The following is a 14,457-nucleotide window of genomic DNA, read 5'->3' on the forward strand; positions in this document are numbered from 1 at the left end:
GAGCTCTTGCCGCTGTCTCTCTGCTCCCTCTCGCTCTTTGAGCTCTTAATGCGGTCTCTCTGCTCCCTCTCGCACTCCCTCTTTGAGCACTTGCTGCTGTTTCTCTGCTCCCTCTCCCTCTTTGAGCTCTTTCCGCTCTCTCTGCTCCCTCTCCCTCTCCCTCTCCTTCTTTGAGCTCTTTCCGCTGTCTCTCTGCTCCCTCTCGCTCGTTGAGCTCTTTCCGCTGTCTCTCTGCTCCCTCTCCCTCTCCTTCTTTGAGCTCTTTCCGCTGTCTCTCTGCTCCCTCTCGCTCGTTGAGCTCTTTCCGCTGTCTCTCTGCTCCCTCTCCCTCTCCTTCTTTGAGCTCTTTCCGCTGTCTCTCTGCTCCCTCTCCCTCTCGCTCTCCTTCTTTGAGCTCTTTCCGCTGTCTCTCTGCTCCCTCTCCCTCTTTGAGCTCTTTCCGCTGTCTCTCTGCTCCCTCTCCCTCTTTGAGCTCTTTCCACTGTCTCTCTGCTCCCTCTCACTCTTTGACAACCTTCCGCTGTCTCTCTGCTCCCTCTCCCTCTTTGAGCTCTTTTCGTTGTCTCTCTGCTCCCTCTCCCTCTTTGAGCTCTTTCCGCTGTTTCACTGCTCCCTCTCCCTCTCCCTCTTTGAGCTCTTTCCGTTGTCTCTCTGCTCCCTCTCCCTCTTTGAGCTCTTTCCGCTGTCTCGCTGCTCCCTCTCCCTCTCCCTCTTTGAGCTCTTTCCACTGTCTCTGTGCTCCCTCTCCCTCTCCATCTTTGAGCTGTTTCCACTGTCCCTCTGCTCCCTCTCCCTCTCCATCTTTGAGCTGTTTCCACTGTCTCTCTGCTCCCTCTCCCTCTCGCTCGTTGAACTCTTTCCGCTGTTGCTCTGCTCCAGTTCCCTCTCCCTCTTTGAGCTCTTTCCGCGGTCACTCTGCTCTCTCTCTCTCCCTCTTTGAGTTCTTTCCGCTGTCTCTCTGCTCCCGCTCCCTCTCACTCTTTGAGCTCTTAATGCGGTCTCTCTGATCCCTCTCACACTCCCTCTTTGAGCACTTGCCGCTGTCTCTCTGCTCCTTCTCCCTCTCTGAGCTCTTTCCGCTGTCTCTCTGCTCACTCTCCCTCTCGCTCGTTGAGCTCTTTCCGCTGTCTCTCTACTCCCTCTCCCTCTCCTTCTTTGAGCTCTTTCTGCTGTCTCTCTGCTCCCTCTCCCTCTCCGAGCTCTTTCCGCTGTCTCTCTGCTCCCTTTCCCTTTCCCTCTATGAGCTCTTTCCGCTGTCTCTCTGCTCTCTCTCCCTCTCTTTCTTTGAGCTCTTTCTGCTGTCTCTCTGCTCCCTCTCCCTCTCCGAGCTCTTTCCGCTGTCTCTCTGCTCCCTTTCCCTTTCCCTCTATGAGCTCTTTCCGCTGTCTCTCTGCTCTCTCTCCCTCTCTTTCTTTGAGTTCTTTCCGCTGTCTCTCTGTTCCCTGTCCCTCTTTGAGCTCTTTCCGCTGTCTCGCTGCTCCCTCTCCCTCTTTGAGCTTTTTCCGCTGTCTCTCTGCTCTCTCTCCCTCTCGCTCTTTGAGCTCTTTCCGCTGTCTCTCTGCTCCCACTCCCTCTCCGAGCTCTTTCTGCTGTCTCTCTGCTCCCGCTCCCTCTCGCTCTTTGAGCTCTTGCCGCTGGCTCTCTGCACCCTCTCGCTCTTTGAGCTCTTATTGCGGTCTCTCTGCTCCCTCTCGCACTCCCTCTTTGAGCACTTGCCGCTGTTTCTCTGCTCCTTCTCCCTCTTTGAGCTCTTTCCGCGGTCTCTCTGCTCTCTCTCTCTCTCCCTCTTTGAGTTCTTTCCGCTGTCTCTCTGCTCCCTCTCCCTCTCGCTCTTTGAGCTCTTGCCGCTGTCTCTCTGCTCCCTCTCGCTCTTTGAGCTCTTAATGCGGTCTCTCTGCTCCCTCTCGCACTCCCTCTTTGAGCACTTGCTGCTGTTTCTCTGCTCCATCTCCCTCTTTGAGCTCTTTCCGCTCTCTCTCTGCTCCCTCTCCCTCTCCTTCTTTGAGCTCTTTCCGCTGTCTCTCTGCTCCCTCTCCCTCTCCTTCTTTGAGCTCTTTCCGCTGTCTCTCTGCTCCCTCTCCCTCTCGCTCGTTGAGCTCTTTCCGCTGTCTCTCTGCTCCCTCTCCCTCTCCTTCTTTGAGCTCTTTCCGCTGTCTCTCTGCTCCCTCTCGCTCTTTGAGCTCTTCATGCGGTCTCTCTGCTCCCTCTCGCACTCCCTCTTTGAGCACTTGCCGCTGTTTCTCTGCTCCTTCTCCCTCTTTGAGCTCTTTCCGTGGTCTCTCTGCTCTCTCTCTCTCTCCCTCTTTGAGCTCTTTCCGCTGTCTCTCTGCTCCCTCTCCCTCTCCCTCTCCTTCTTTGAGCTCTTGCCGCTGGCTCTCTGCACCCTCTCGCTCTTTGAGCTCTTAATGCGGTCTCTCTGCTCCCTCTCGCACTCCCTCTTTGAGCACTTGCCGCTGTTTCTCTGCTCGTTCTCCCTATTTGAGCTCTTTCCGCGGTCTCTCTGCTCTCTCTCTCTCTCCCTCTTTGAGTTCTTTCCGCTGTCTCTCTGCTCCCTCTCCCTCTCGCTCTTTGAGCTCTTGCCGCTGTCTCTCTGCTCCCTCTCGCTCTTTGAGCTCTTAATGCGGTCTCTCTGCTCCCTCTCGCACTCCCTCTTTGAGCACTTGCTGCTGTTTCTCTGCTCCCTCTCCCTCTTTGAGCTCTTTCCGCTCTCTCTGCTCCCTCTCCCTCTCCCTCTCCTTCTTTGAGCTCTTTCCGCTGTCTCTCTGCTCCCTCTCGCTCGTTGAGCTCTTTCCGCTGTCTCTCTGCTCCCTCTCCCTCTCCTTCTTTGAGCTCTTTCCGCTGTCTCTCTGCTCCCTCTCGCTCGTTGAGCTCTTTCCGCTGTCTCTCTGCTCCCTCTCCCTCTCCTTCTTTGAGCTCTTTCCGCTGTCTCTCTGCTCCCTCTCCCTCTCGCTCGTTGAGCTCTTTCCGCTGTCTCTCTGCTCCCTCTCCCTCTCCCTCTCCTTCTTTGAGCTCTTTCCGCTGTCTCTCTGCTCCCTCTCCCTCTTTGAGCTCTTTCCGCTGTCTCTCTGCTCCCTCTCCCTCTTTGAGCTCTTTCCACTGTCTCTCTGCTCCCTCTCACTCTTTGACAACCTTCCGCTGTCTCTCTGCTCCCTCTCCCTCTTTGAGCTCTTTTCGTTGTCTCTCTGCTCCCTCTCCCTCTTTGAGCTCTTTCCGCTGTTTCACTGCTCCCTCTCCCTCTCCCTCTTTGAGCTCTTTCCGTTGTCTCTCTGCTCCCTCTCCCTCTTTGAGCTCTTTCCGCTGTCTCTCTGCTCCCTCTCGCTCTTTGAGCTCTTTCCGCTGTTCTCTGCCTCCTCTCCTTTGAGCTCTTTCCGCTGTCTCTCTGCTTTCTCTCCCTCTTGCTGTTTGAGCTCTTTCCGCGGTCTCTCTGCTCCATCTCCCTCTCCCTCTTTGAGCTCTTTCCGCTGTTTCTCTGCTCCCTCTCCCGCTTTGAGCTCTTTCCGCTCCCTCTCCCTCTCGCACTTTGCGCTCTTTACGCGCTCTCTCTCCTCTCTCTCCCTCTCCCTCTTTGTGCTCTTTCCGCTCCCTCTCCCTCTCGTTCTGTGAGCTCTTTCCGCTATCTCTCTGCTTCCTCTCCGTCTCACTCTTTGAGCTCTTTCCGCTGTTCTCTGCTCCCTCTCCCTCTTTGAGCTCTTTCCACTGTCTCTCTGCTCCCTCTCCCTCTCGCTCTTTGAGCTATTTCCGTTGTCTCTCTGCTCCGTCTCCCTCTTTGAGCTCTTTCCGCTGTCTCTCTGCTCCCTCTCCCTCTTTGAGCTCTTTCTGCTCCCTCTCGCTCTTTGAGCTCTTTACGCTTTCTCGTTGCTCCCTCTCCCTCTCTCTCTTTGAGCTCTTTCCGCTGTCTCTCTGCTCCATCTCCCTCTCCCTCTTTGAGCTCTTTCCGCTGTCTCTCTGCTCCCTCTCCCTCGCCTTCTTTGAGCTCTTTCCGCTGTCTCTCTGCTCCCTCTCCCTCTTTGAGCTCCTTCCGCTGTCTCTCTGCTCCCTCTCCCTCTTAGAGCTCTTTCTGCTGTCTCTCTGCTCCCTCTCCCTCTCCGAGCTCTTTCCGCTGTCTCTCTGCTCCGTTTCCCTCTCCCTCTATGAGCTCTTTCCGCTGTCTCTATGCTCTCTCTCTCCCTCTCCCTCTATGAGCTCTTTCCGCTGTCTCTCTGCTCCCTGTCCCTCTTGGAGCTCTTTCCGCTGTCTCGCTGCTCTCTCTCCCTCTCGCTCTTTGAGCTCTTTCCGCTGTCTCTCTGCTCCCACTCCCTCTCCGAGCTCTTCCCGCTGTCTCTCTGCTCCCTCTCCATCTTTGAGCTCTTCCCACTGTCTCTCTGCTCCCTCTCCCTCTCGCTCGTTGAACTCTTTCCACTGTCTCTCTGCTCCCACTCCCTCTCCGAGCTCTTCCCGCTGTCTCTCTGCTCCCTCTCCATCTTTGAGCTCTTCCCGCTGTCTCTCTGCTCCCTCTCGCTCGTTGAACTCTTTCCGCTGTTGCTCTGCTCCCGCTCCCTCTCCCTCTTTGAGCTCTTTCCACTGTCTCTCTGCTCCCACTCCCTCTCCGAGCTCTTCCCGCTGCCTCTCTGCTCCCTCTCCCTCTTTGAGCTCTTTCCGCTGCCTCTCTGCTCCCTCTCCCTCTTTGAGCTGTTTCCGCTGTCTTTCTGCTACCTCTCCCTCTTTGAGCTCTTTCCGCTGTCTTGCTGCTCCCACTCCCTCTTTGATCTCTTTCCGCTGTCTCTCTGCTCTCTCTCCCTCTCCCTCTTTGAGCTCTTTCCACTGTCTCTGTGCTCCCTCTCCCCCTCGGTCTTTGAGCTCTTCCCGCTGGCCCTCTGCTCCCTCTCCCTCTCGCTCGTTGAACTCTTTCCGCTGTTGCTCTGCTCCAGTTCCCTCTCCCTCTTTGAGCTCTTTCCGCGGTCACTCTGCTCTCTCTCTCTCCCTCTTTGAGTTCTTTCCGCTGTCTCTCTGCTCCCGCTCCCGCTCCCGCTCCCTCTCTCTCTTTGAGCTCTTAATGCGGTCTCTCTGATCCCTCTCACACTCCCTCTTTGAGCACTTGCCGCTGTCTCTCTGCTCCTTCTCCCTCTCTGAGCTCTTTCCGCTGTCTCTCTGCTCACTCTCCCTCTCGCTCGTTGAGCTCTTTCCGCTGTCTCTCTACTCCCTCTCCCTCTCCTTCTTTGTGCTCTTTCTGCTGTCTCTCTGCTCCCTCTCCCTCTCTGAGCTCTTTCCGCTGTCTCTCTGCTCCCTTTCCCTTTCCCTCTATGAGCTCTTTCCGCTGTCTCTCTGCTCTCTCTCCCTCTCTTCCTTTGAGTTCTTTCCGCTGTCTCTCTGTTCCCTGTCCCTCTTTGAGCTCTTTCCGCTGTCTCGCTGCTCCCTCTCCCTCTTTGAGCTTTTTCCGCTGTCTCTCTGCTCTCTCTCCCTCTCGCTCTTTGAGCTCTTTCCGCTGTCTCTCTGCTCCCACTCCCTCTCCGAGCTCTTTCTGCTGTCTCTCTGCTCCCTCTCCCTCTCCCTCTTTGAGCTTTTTCCACTGTGTCTCTGCTCTCTCTCCCTCTCGCTCTTTGAGCTCTTTCCGCTGTCTCTCTGCTCCCACTCCCTCTCCGAGCTCTTTCTGCTGTCTCTCTGCTCCCGCTCCCTCTCGCTCTTTGAGCTCTTGCCGCTGGCTCTCTGTACCCTCTCGCTCTTTGAGCGCTTAATGCGGTCTCTCTGCTCCCTCTCGCACTCCCTCTTTGAGCACTTGCCGCTGTTTCTCTGCTCCTTCTCCCTCTTTGAGCTCTTTCCGCGGTCTCTCTGCTCTCTCTCTCTCTCTCCCTCTTTGAGTTCTTTCCGCTGTCTCTCTGCTCCCTCTCCCTCTCGCTCTTTGAGCTCTTGCCGCTGTCTCTCTGCTCCCTCTCGCTCTTTGAGCTCTTAATGCGGTCTCTCTGCTCCCTCTCGCACTCCCTCTTTGAGCACTTGCTGCTGTTTCTCTGCTCCCTCTCCCTCTTTGAGCTCTTTCCGCTCTCTCTCTGCTCCCTCTCCCTCTCCCTCTCCTTCTTTGAGCTCTTTCCGCTGTCTCTCTGCTCCCTCTCGCTCGTTGAGCTCTTTCCGCTGTCTCTCTGCTCCCTCTCCCTCTCCTTCTTTGAGCTCTTTCCGCTGTCTCTCTGCTCCCTCTCCCTCTCGCTCGTTGAGCTCTTTCCGCTGTCTCTCTGCTCCCTCTCCCTCTTTGAGCTCTTTCCGCTGTCTCTCTGCTCCCTCTCCTTCTTTGAGCTCTTTCCACTGTCTCTCTGCTCCCTCTCACTCTTTGACAACCTTCCGCTGTCTCTCTGTTCCCTCTCCCTCTTTGAGCTCTTTCCGCTGTTTCTCTGCTCCCTCTCCCTCTCCCTCTTTGAGCTCTTTCCGTTGTCTCTCTGCTCCCTCTCCCTCTTTGAGCTCTTTCCGTTGTCTCTCCGCTCCCTCTCGCTCTTTGAGCTCTTTCCGCTGTTCTCTGCCTCCTCTCCTTCTCTGAGCTCTTTCCGCTGTCTCTCTGCTTTCTCTCCCTCTCCCTCTTTGAGCTCTTTCCGCTGTTTCTCTGCTCCCTCTCCCGCTTTGAGCTCTTTCCGCTCCCTCTCCCTCTCGCACTTTGCGCTCTTTACGCGCTCTCTCTTCTCTCTCTCCCTCTCCCTCTTTGTGCTCTTTCCGCTCCCTCTCCCTCTCGTTCTGTGAGCTCTTTCCGCTATCTCTCTGCTTCCTCTCCGTCTCACTCTTTGAGCTCTTTCCACTCTTCTCTGCTCCCTCTCCCTCTTTGAGCTCTTTCCACTGTCTCTCTGCTCCCTCTCCCTCTCGCTCTTTGAGCTCTTTCCGCAGTCTCTCTGCTCCATCTCCCTCTCCATCTTTGAGCTCTTTCCACTGTCTGTCTGCTCCGTCTCCCTCTTTGAGCTCTTTCCGTTGTCTCTCTGCTCCGTCTCCCTCTTTGAACTCTTTCCGCTGTTTCTCTGCTCCCTCTCCCTCTCCCTCTTTGAGCTCTTTCCGTTGTCTCTCTGCTCCCTCTCCCTCTTTGAGCTCTTTCCGCTGTTTCTCTGCTCCCTCTCCCTCTTTGAGCTCTTTCCGTTGTCTCTATGCTCCCTCTCCCGCTTTGAGCTCTTTCCGCTCCCTCTCCCTCTCGCACTTTGCGCTCTTTACACTCTCTCTCTCCTCTCTCTCCCTCTCCCTCTTTGTGTTCTTTCCGCTCCCTCTCCCTCACGTTCTGTGAGCTCTTTCCGCTATCTCTGTGCTCCCTCTCCGTCTCACTCTTTGAGCTCTTTCCGCTGTTCTCTGCTCCCTCTCCCTCTTTGAGCTCTTTCCACTGTCTCTCTGCTCCCTCTCCCTCTCGCTCTTTGAGCTCTTTCCGTGGTCTCTCTGCTCCATCTCCCTCTCCATCTTTGAGCTCTTTCCGTTGTCTCTCTGCTCCCTCTCCCTCTTTGAGCTCTTTCCGCTGTTTCTCTGCTCCCTCTCCCTCTTTGAGCTCTTTCCATTGTCTCTCTGCTCCCTCTCCCTCTTTGAGCTCTTTCCGTTGTCTCTCTGCTGCCTCTCCCTCTTTGAGCTCTTTCCGTTGTCTCTATGCTCCCTCTCCCTCTCCGAGCTCTTTCTGCTGTCTCTCTGCTTCCTCTCCCTCTCCGAGCTCTTTCCACTGTCTCTGTGCTCCCTCTCCATATTTGAGCTCTTTCCGCTGTCTCTCTGCTCCCTCTCCCTCTTTGAGCTCTTTCCGCTGTCTCTCTGCTCCCTCTCCCTCCTTGAACTCTTTCTGCTCCCTCTCCCCTCTCCCTCGCGCTCTTTGAACTCTTTCCGCTGTCTCTGTGCTCTCTCTCACTCTCCCTCTTTGAGCTCTTTCCGCTGCCTCTCTGCTCCCTCTCCCTCTCCGAGCTCTTTCCGCTGTCTCTCTGCTCCCTCTCCCTCTCCGAGCTCTTTCCGCTGTCTCTGTGCTCCCTCTCCCTCTTTGAGCTCTTTCCGCTGTCTCTCTGCTCCCTCTCCCTCTTTGAACTCTTTCCGCTCCCTCTCCCTCTTGCTCTTTGAGCTCTTTCCGCTGTCTCTCTCCTCTCTCTCCCTCTTTGAGCTCTTTCTGCTCCCTCACCCTCTTGTTCTGTGAGCTCTTTCCGCTCCCTCTCCCTTTCGTTCTGTGAGCTCTGTCCGCTGTCTCTCTGCTCCCTCTCCCTCTTTGAGCTCTTTCCGCTCCCTCTTGCTCTGTGAACTCTCTCCGCGGTCTTTCTACTCTCTCTCCCTCTCCCTCTTTGAGCTGTTTCCACTCCCTCTTCCTCTTCCTCATGCTCTTTGAGCTCTTTACGCGCTCTCTCTCTCTCTCCCTCTTTGCCTTCTTTCCGCTCCCTTTCCCTCTCGCTCTGTGAGCTCTTTCCGCTGTCTCTCTGCTCCCTCTCGGGCTCGTGCTTTAAACTTCCATCGCTCTCTCCTTCCTTTCTTCTTCCTAACTTTTTGGGTTTAACTGTCAATCAACGAATTTAAATTTACTGTGGTTTGAACACTCTTTGCCTCATTCCCCTTTATTGTTAAATTTGTAGGAAGGTGCATTGCTGAAGTCACAATGTCTCTGTAATTCGAAGTTCACAAACCTCACAAAGTGATTCTCAAAATAATCTTTGATTTAAATCTCAAAGACAATCACTGATCTCCAATCTTGTGGAAAAAATGAAATAAGTTGTGGTTTGTGAACACTGAAACAGCATTAAAAAAAAACAATTTCATGGAATAAAAAAGTGACTGATTCAGTCACTCAAGATCTGCCCTCATCTTATAAGCTTTATCTGAAGAGAAACAGTTCTTCACAGCAATTTGTTCAAGAGGGTTGTATTAGTTTTTGAAGCTGCTGCAAATTTTATTTACAATGCATTGGAACAGAGGTGACCAATCTTTTTTATCTTCTCAGGTCTACAGTTCTGAATATAGAAGCCTCAGGAGCTATGTAGACATTTAATCAGTGTCTCCATGAATTCCTATAGATCTCAAGTTGCTGATATGAACAGATTCTGGTGTTCTGAACTAGGGAATAGTGCTGAGAACAACCCTCTTCAAACCTCCAGGCCCACAAAGTTCAAACAAGTCAAACCAGAAAATAACAAAAGGACAAATGAGGATAACTTGTCTGAACATTGGGGGCTGAATTACCAGGGCTGGGGATGCTGGGTATAGGCTGGAATTCCCTGAAGAACTCAAGTGTGATAAAACCGCTGTTCCCATCATTGCACCCCTCACATACTGATGCTAAATCTTCAGAATTGTACTCGCAGTTTGATACATTATCATCAGTGAATTCAAGCATATTTTGTATCGCACCTTAGTGAATTATTTTTTTGTAGCATAAAGAATTTGGGATGTTCAATGCCGAACAGTTAACATCCTCTTACCTTGGAAAACTTCCTCTTCTAATAGAACAAAATGAGAATTGTCAGAATAGTCATCAAGGTGATGGTAAGGATGATGATGAATGTAATTTCCCAATTTGACAAACTTGGTTTCTTGGCGAACAGTTCACCTGCAAATTAACACACCACTGTGTCTAAACATCAAGGTAACACAGACAATATAAGAGTTGCATTGGCTATTGTTGCCAAATATTTAACTGGAAGTAATGTAACATTTAAATTCATAAACTAATTTCTATCTCCAAACACCTGATGCGACAGAAATATAACTTGATGCTATTCTCTCAATTATAACCTTAAGAAGTGACAACTGAGAAGCGTTTCATGGAAAACACCATTCAATACCAACCAGTGACAATAAAGCCCATTTACAGTGGTTGAAATAGTCCAATGGATAGCTGCACTACAGTGCTGGCCACAGATAGGCTAGCAGAATGGGCAGGGAAGTGGCAGATGAAATTTAATACAGACAAGTGTGAAGTGATGCTTTTTGGGAGAAGGGACAGTGTGAGGCAATATGGACTTAATGGTGCATTCTAATGAGTGCAGGAGCTGGGGGTGCATGTGCATCAATCTTTGAAGGTGGAAGGACATATTGAGAGAGTGGTTAGCAGAGCATATGGGATCTTGGGCTTCGTAAATAGAGACACTGAGTACAAAAGCAGGGAAGTAAAAGGAACAAAGGAGCAGGAGTTGGGCGTTCAGCTCATCGGGCCTGCACCACCATTCAATATGATCATGACTGATCATGCACTTCATTGCCTTTTTCCCAAACTATCCCTATCTCCCCTTATGACATTGGTATTTAGCAATCTGTCACTCTCTGCTTTAAACATACTCAATGACTGAACTTCACAGTCTTCTGAAGTAGAGAATTCCAAAGATTCACAACCCTCTGAGTTTATCAGTTACCGATACAAAAATAGGTGGGAGGGCATGGTGTGATGAGGACATAAGGAATCTGCAAGAGGATATAGATAGGTTGAGTGAGTGGGCAAAAACTTGGCAAATGGAGTTTAATGTAGGAAAGTGGGAGGTCATGCACTTTGGTAGGAAGAATCAAAAGGCAGACTTATTTAAATGGAGAGAGACTTCACAAAAGTGCAGCACAGAGGGATCTGGGTGTTCTTGTGCATGAAACACAAAAAGTTAGCATGCAAGTGCTGCAAGTAATTAAGAAGGCAAATGAATTTTGGCCTTTACTGCTAGGGGGTTGGAGTTTAAAACTAGGGAATAAAAGCAAAATACTGCGGATGCTGGAAATCTGAAACAAAAACAAGAAATGCTGGAATCACTCAGCAGGTCTGGCAGCATCTGTGGAAAGAGAAGCAGAGTTAACGTTTCGGGTCAGTGACCCTTCTTCGGAACAGCTAGGGAGTCTTGTTGCAACGGTACAGGTGTTGGTGAGGCTGCATCTGGAGTACTGTGTACAGTTTTGGTCCCTGTATTTAATAAAGGATATACTGGCACTGGAGGCAGTTCAAAAGAGATTCACTAGGCTGATTCCTGGGATGAAGGGTTGACTTATCAAGAACGGATAAACAGGTTAGACCTTTATTCATTAGAGTTTAGAAGAATGAGGGGGTGATCTTATTGAAACGTACAAGATTCTGAGGGGGCCTGACAGGGTAGATGTTGAGAAGATGTTTCCACTCGTGGGGGAATCTCAGACTAGGGCCCATAGTTACAGAATAAGGAGACACTCATTTAAAAGTGAGATGTGAAGGAATTTCTTCTCTCAGAAGGTAGTGAACGTCTGGAATTCTCTACCCCAGAGAGTTGTGGAGGCTGGATCACTGAAAGTATTTAAAGAGGAGGTAGATAGATTTTTGAAATATCAGGGAGTTGAGGGCTACGAGGAGCTGGCACGAAAGAGGAGCTGAGGTCTGGGGCAGATCAACCATGGTCTTATTGAATGACGGGGCAAGCTTGAGAGGCCGAATGGCCTACTCCTGCTCCTATTTCTTATGTTCTTATGTAAAGAAATTGCTCCTCATATCAGTCCTAAGTGGCTTCCCCATTATTTTGAAATTGTGTCCCCTGGTTCTAGACTCCCCAACCAGGGGAAACATCTTACCTGCATCGACCCTGTCTCTCCCTTTTAAGTATTTTGTAGGTTTCAATGAGATCACTTCTCATTCTTTGAAACTCTGGAGAATACAGGCCCAGTTTCCCCAATTTCTCTTCATAGTATACTCCCGCCATCCTGGGAACAAGTCTGGTGAATCGTTGTTGCAATCCCTCCATGGCAAGAATATCCTTCCTAAGGTAAGGGGACCAAAACTTCTCACACTACTCCAAGTGCAGACTAATCAAGGTTCTATACAATTGAAGCAAGACTTCACTACTCCTGTATTCAAATCCTCTTGTGATAAATGCTAATATATCATTAGCCTTCTTAATTGCTCGCTGCACCTGCATGTTAGCTTTCAGTGACTTATTGACAAGGACACCCAGGTCCCTTTGTACTGGTACACTTTTTGATCACTTACCATTTGAGAAATACTTTGCACATGTTTTCCTCCTCCTAAAGTGGATAACCTCATTTTTCCACATTATATTCCATCTGCCACGGTACTTGCCCACTCACTATGTCTGTCCAAATCCCCGTGAAACTGCTTTGCAACTTCCCCTCAATACACATTCCCACCCAGTTTTGTGTCATCCGCGAACTCTGAAATATTACATTTGGTTCCCAAATCATTGATATATATCGTGAACAGCTGGGGCCCAAGCACTGATCCCTGCGGTACCCCACTGGTCACAGCCTGCCAATGTGAGAATGACCTGTTTATTCTTACTCTTTGCTTTCTGCCTGTTAACCAATCCTTAATCCATGCCAGTATATTATCTCCTATCCCATGTGCTTTAATTTTGCTAACCAATCTTCTGTGGACTTTATCAAAAGCCTTCTGAAAATCAAATATACCACGTCCACTGATTCCCCTTTATCAATTCTGTTAGTAACATCCTCAAAAAACTCCATTTGCTGAACCTTTATGAAGTTCTGGTTAGACCCAACTGGAGTATTGCATCAGTTCTGGTCACCACACTTCAGGAAGGATGTAAGAGTCCTCAAGAAGGTGCAGAGGCGATTTACCAGAATGGTTCCAGGGATGGGGATTTTAGTTACAAGGTTACTTTGGAAAAACTGGGGTGGTTCTCCTTGGAGCAAAGGAGGTTGCAGGGAGATTTAATAGAAATGGACAAGATTATGACAGGCTTAGATAAGTTAGACAAACTAAGGTACAAGGACTAAGGGACACAGATTGAACGTTTTGGGCAAGAGATGCAGGGGGAACATGAGGAAGAACACAGCAGCTGGCCATGACTTGGAACTTGCTGCCACAAGGATGGTGGAAACGAAGACTATAAATAACTTCAAGAGGAAATAGGATGGCCACTTGAAGAAAGTAGACTTGCACATCTATGTGGATTGGGTGCAGGAGTGGGACTGACTACATAGCTCCTTAGAGAGCCAGTATAGACTCCATCTGCCTTCTGTACCGTAAATGACTCTGTGACTGTATCAGTCCAAACCTCATTATAGCCTTGGTCCAAACATTGACAAAAGAGCTAAATTCAAGAGAGAAGTGGGAATGAATGCCCATGACATCAAGGCAGCATTTGACTGAGCGCGGCATCAAGGAGCCCTGGCAAAATTGAAGTGAATGTGAATCAGGCAAAACTCTCCACTGGTTGGAGTCACACCTAACACAGAGGAAGATAGTTGTGATTGTTGGAGGCCAAACATCTAAGTCCCAGGACATTGCTGCAGGAGTTCCTCAGGGTAGTGTCCGAAGCCCAACCATCTTCAGACCCTTCATCAATGACCTTCCCTCCGATGTAATGTCAGTGGTGGGGATGTTTACTAATGATTGCACAGTATTCAGAACCATTCGCAACTCCTCAGATACTGAAGCAGTCGGTCTCCACGTGCTGAAAGATGGGACAACATTTAAGCTTGGGCTGATAAGTAGCGAGTAACATTCGCACCACAGAAGTGCCAGGCAATGACCATTCCCAACAAGAGAGATTCTAACCATTTCCCTTTGACATTCAATGGTATTACAATTGCTGAAACACCCGCAATCAACATCCTGGGGTTACCGTCAGTAAACACCAATAGAAAGTACTCATTAAGTATTCTAGCTTTGACATTCATCTCTAAGCATGTAGTCACCTTTATTGTCCCTTATAGGCCCTACCCCATCTCTTTTATTTCCAGTTTACTATTTACATGCTGGTTGAAAATCTTTGGGTTCCCTTTTTTTATACTGAATTTTGCTAAATTTGCTGATGACACCGATAGGTAGAGTAAGTTGTGAAGAGGACATACGGAGTCTGCAAAGGGATATCGATAGGTTGAGTGGGCAAAAAATTTGCAGATGGAGTATAATGTGGCAAAATGTGAACTTGTACATTTTGGCAGGAAGAATAGAAAAGCAGTATATTATTTAAATGGAGATAGATTACAGAACTGCAGTACAGAGGGATCTGGGTGTCCTGGTACATGATTCACAAAAAGTTAGCATGCAGGTGTGCAGCAAGTGGTTAGGAAGGCAAATGGAATGTTGTCATTTATTGCAAGGGGGATGGAATATAAAAGTAGAGCAGTTTTGCTGCAGTTGTGCAGGGCGTTGGTGAGACCACATCTGGTGTATATTGTACAGTTTTCATCTCCTTACTTAAGAGAGGAGACAATTGCATTGGAAGCAGTTTAGAGAAGGTTTGCTCGACTGATTCTTGGGATGAAGCAGTTATCTTATGAGGAAAGGTTGGACAGGTTGGGCCTGCAGCCATTGGAGTTTAGAATAATGAGAGGTGATCTTATTGAAATACTTAAGATCCTGAAGGAACTTGACAGGGTGGATGCTGAGAGCATGTTTCCCCTTATAGGATAGACTAGTTCTAGGGAATGTAATATAAAAGTAAGGGGTCTTCCATTTCAGTTGGAGATGAGGAGAATTTTTTTTTCTCTAAGGGCCGTTAGGCTGTGGAATTCTCTTCCTCAAAGAGCAGTGGAGGCTGGGTCATTGAATATTTTTAAGGCTGAGTTAGATAGGTTCTTGAT

The sequence above is a fragment of the Heterodontus francisci genome, chromosome 29 (assembly GCF_036365525.1).
Source record: "Heterodontus francisci isolate sHetFra1 chromosome 29, sHetFra1.hap1, whole genome shotgun sequence".
Taxonomy (NCBI): domain Eukaryota; kingdom Metazoa; phylum Chordata; class Chondrichthyes; order Heterodontiformes; family Heterodontidae; genus Heterodontus; species Heterodontus francisci.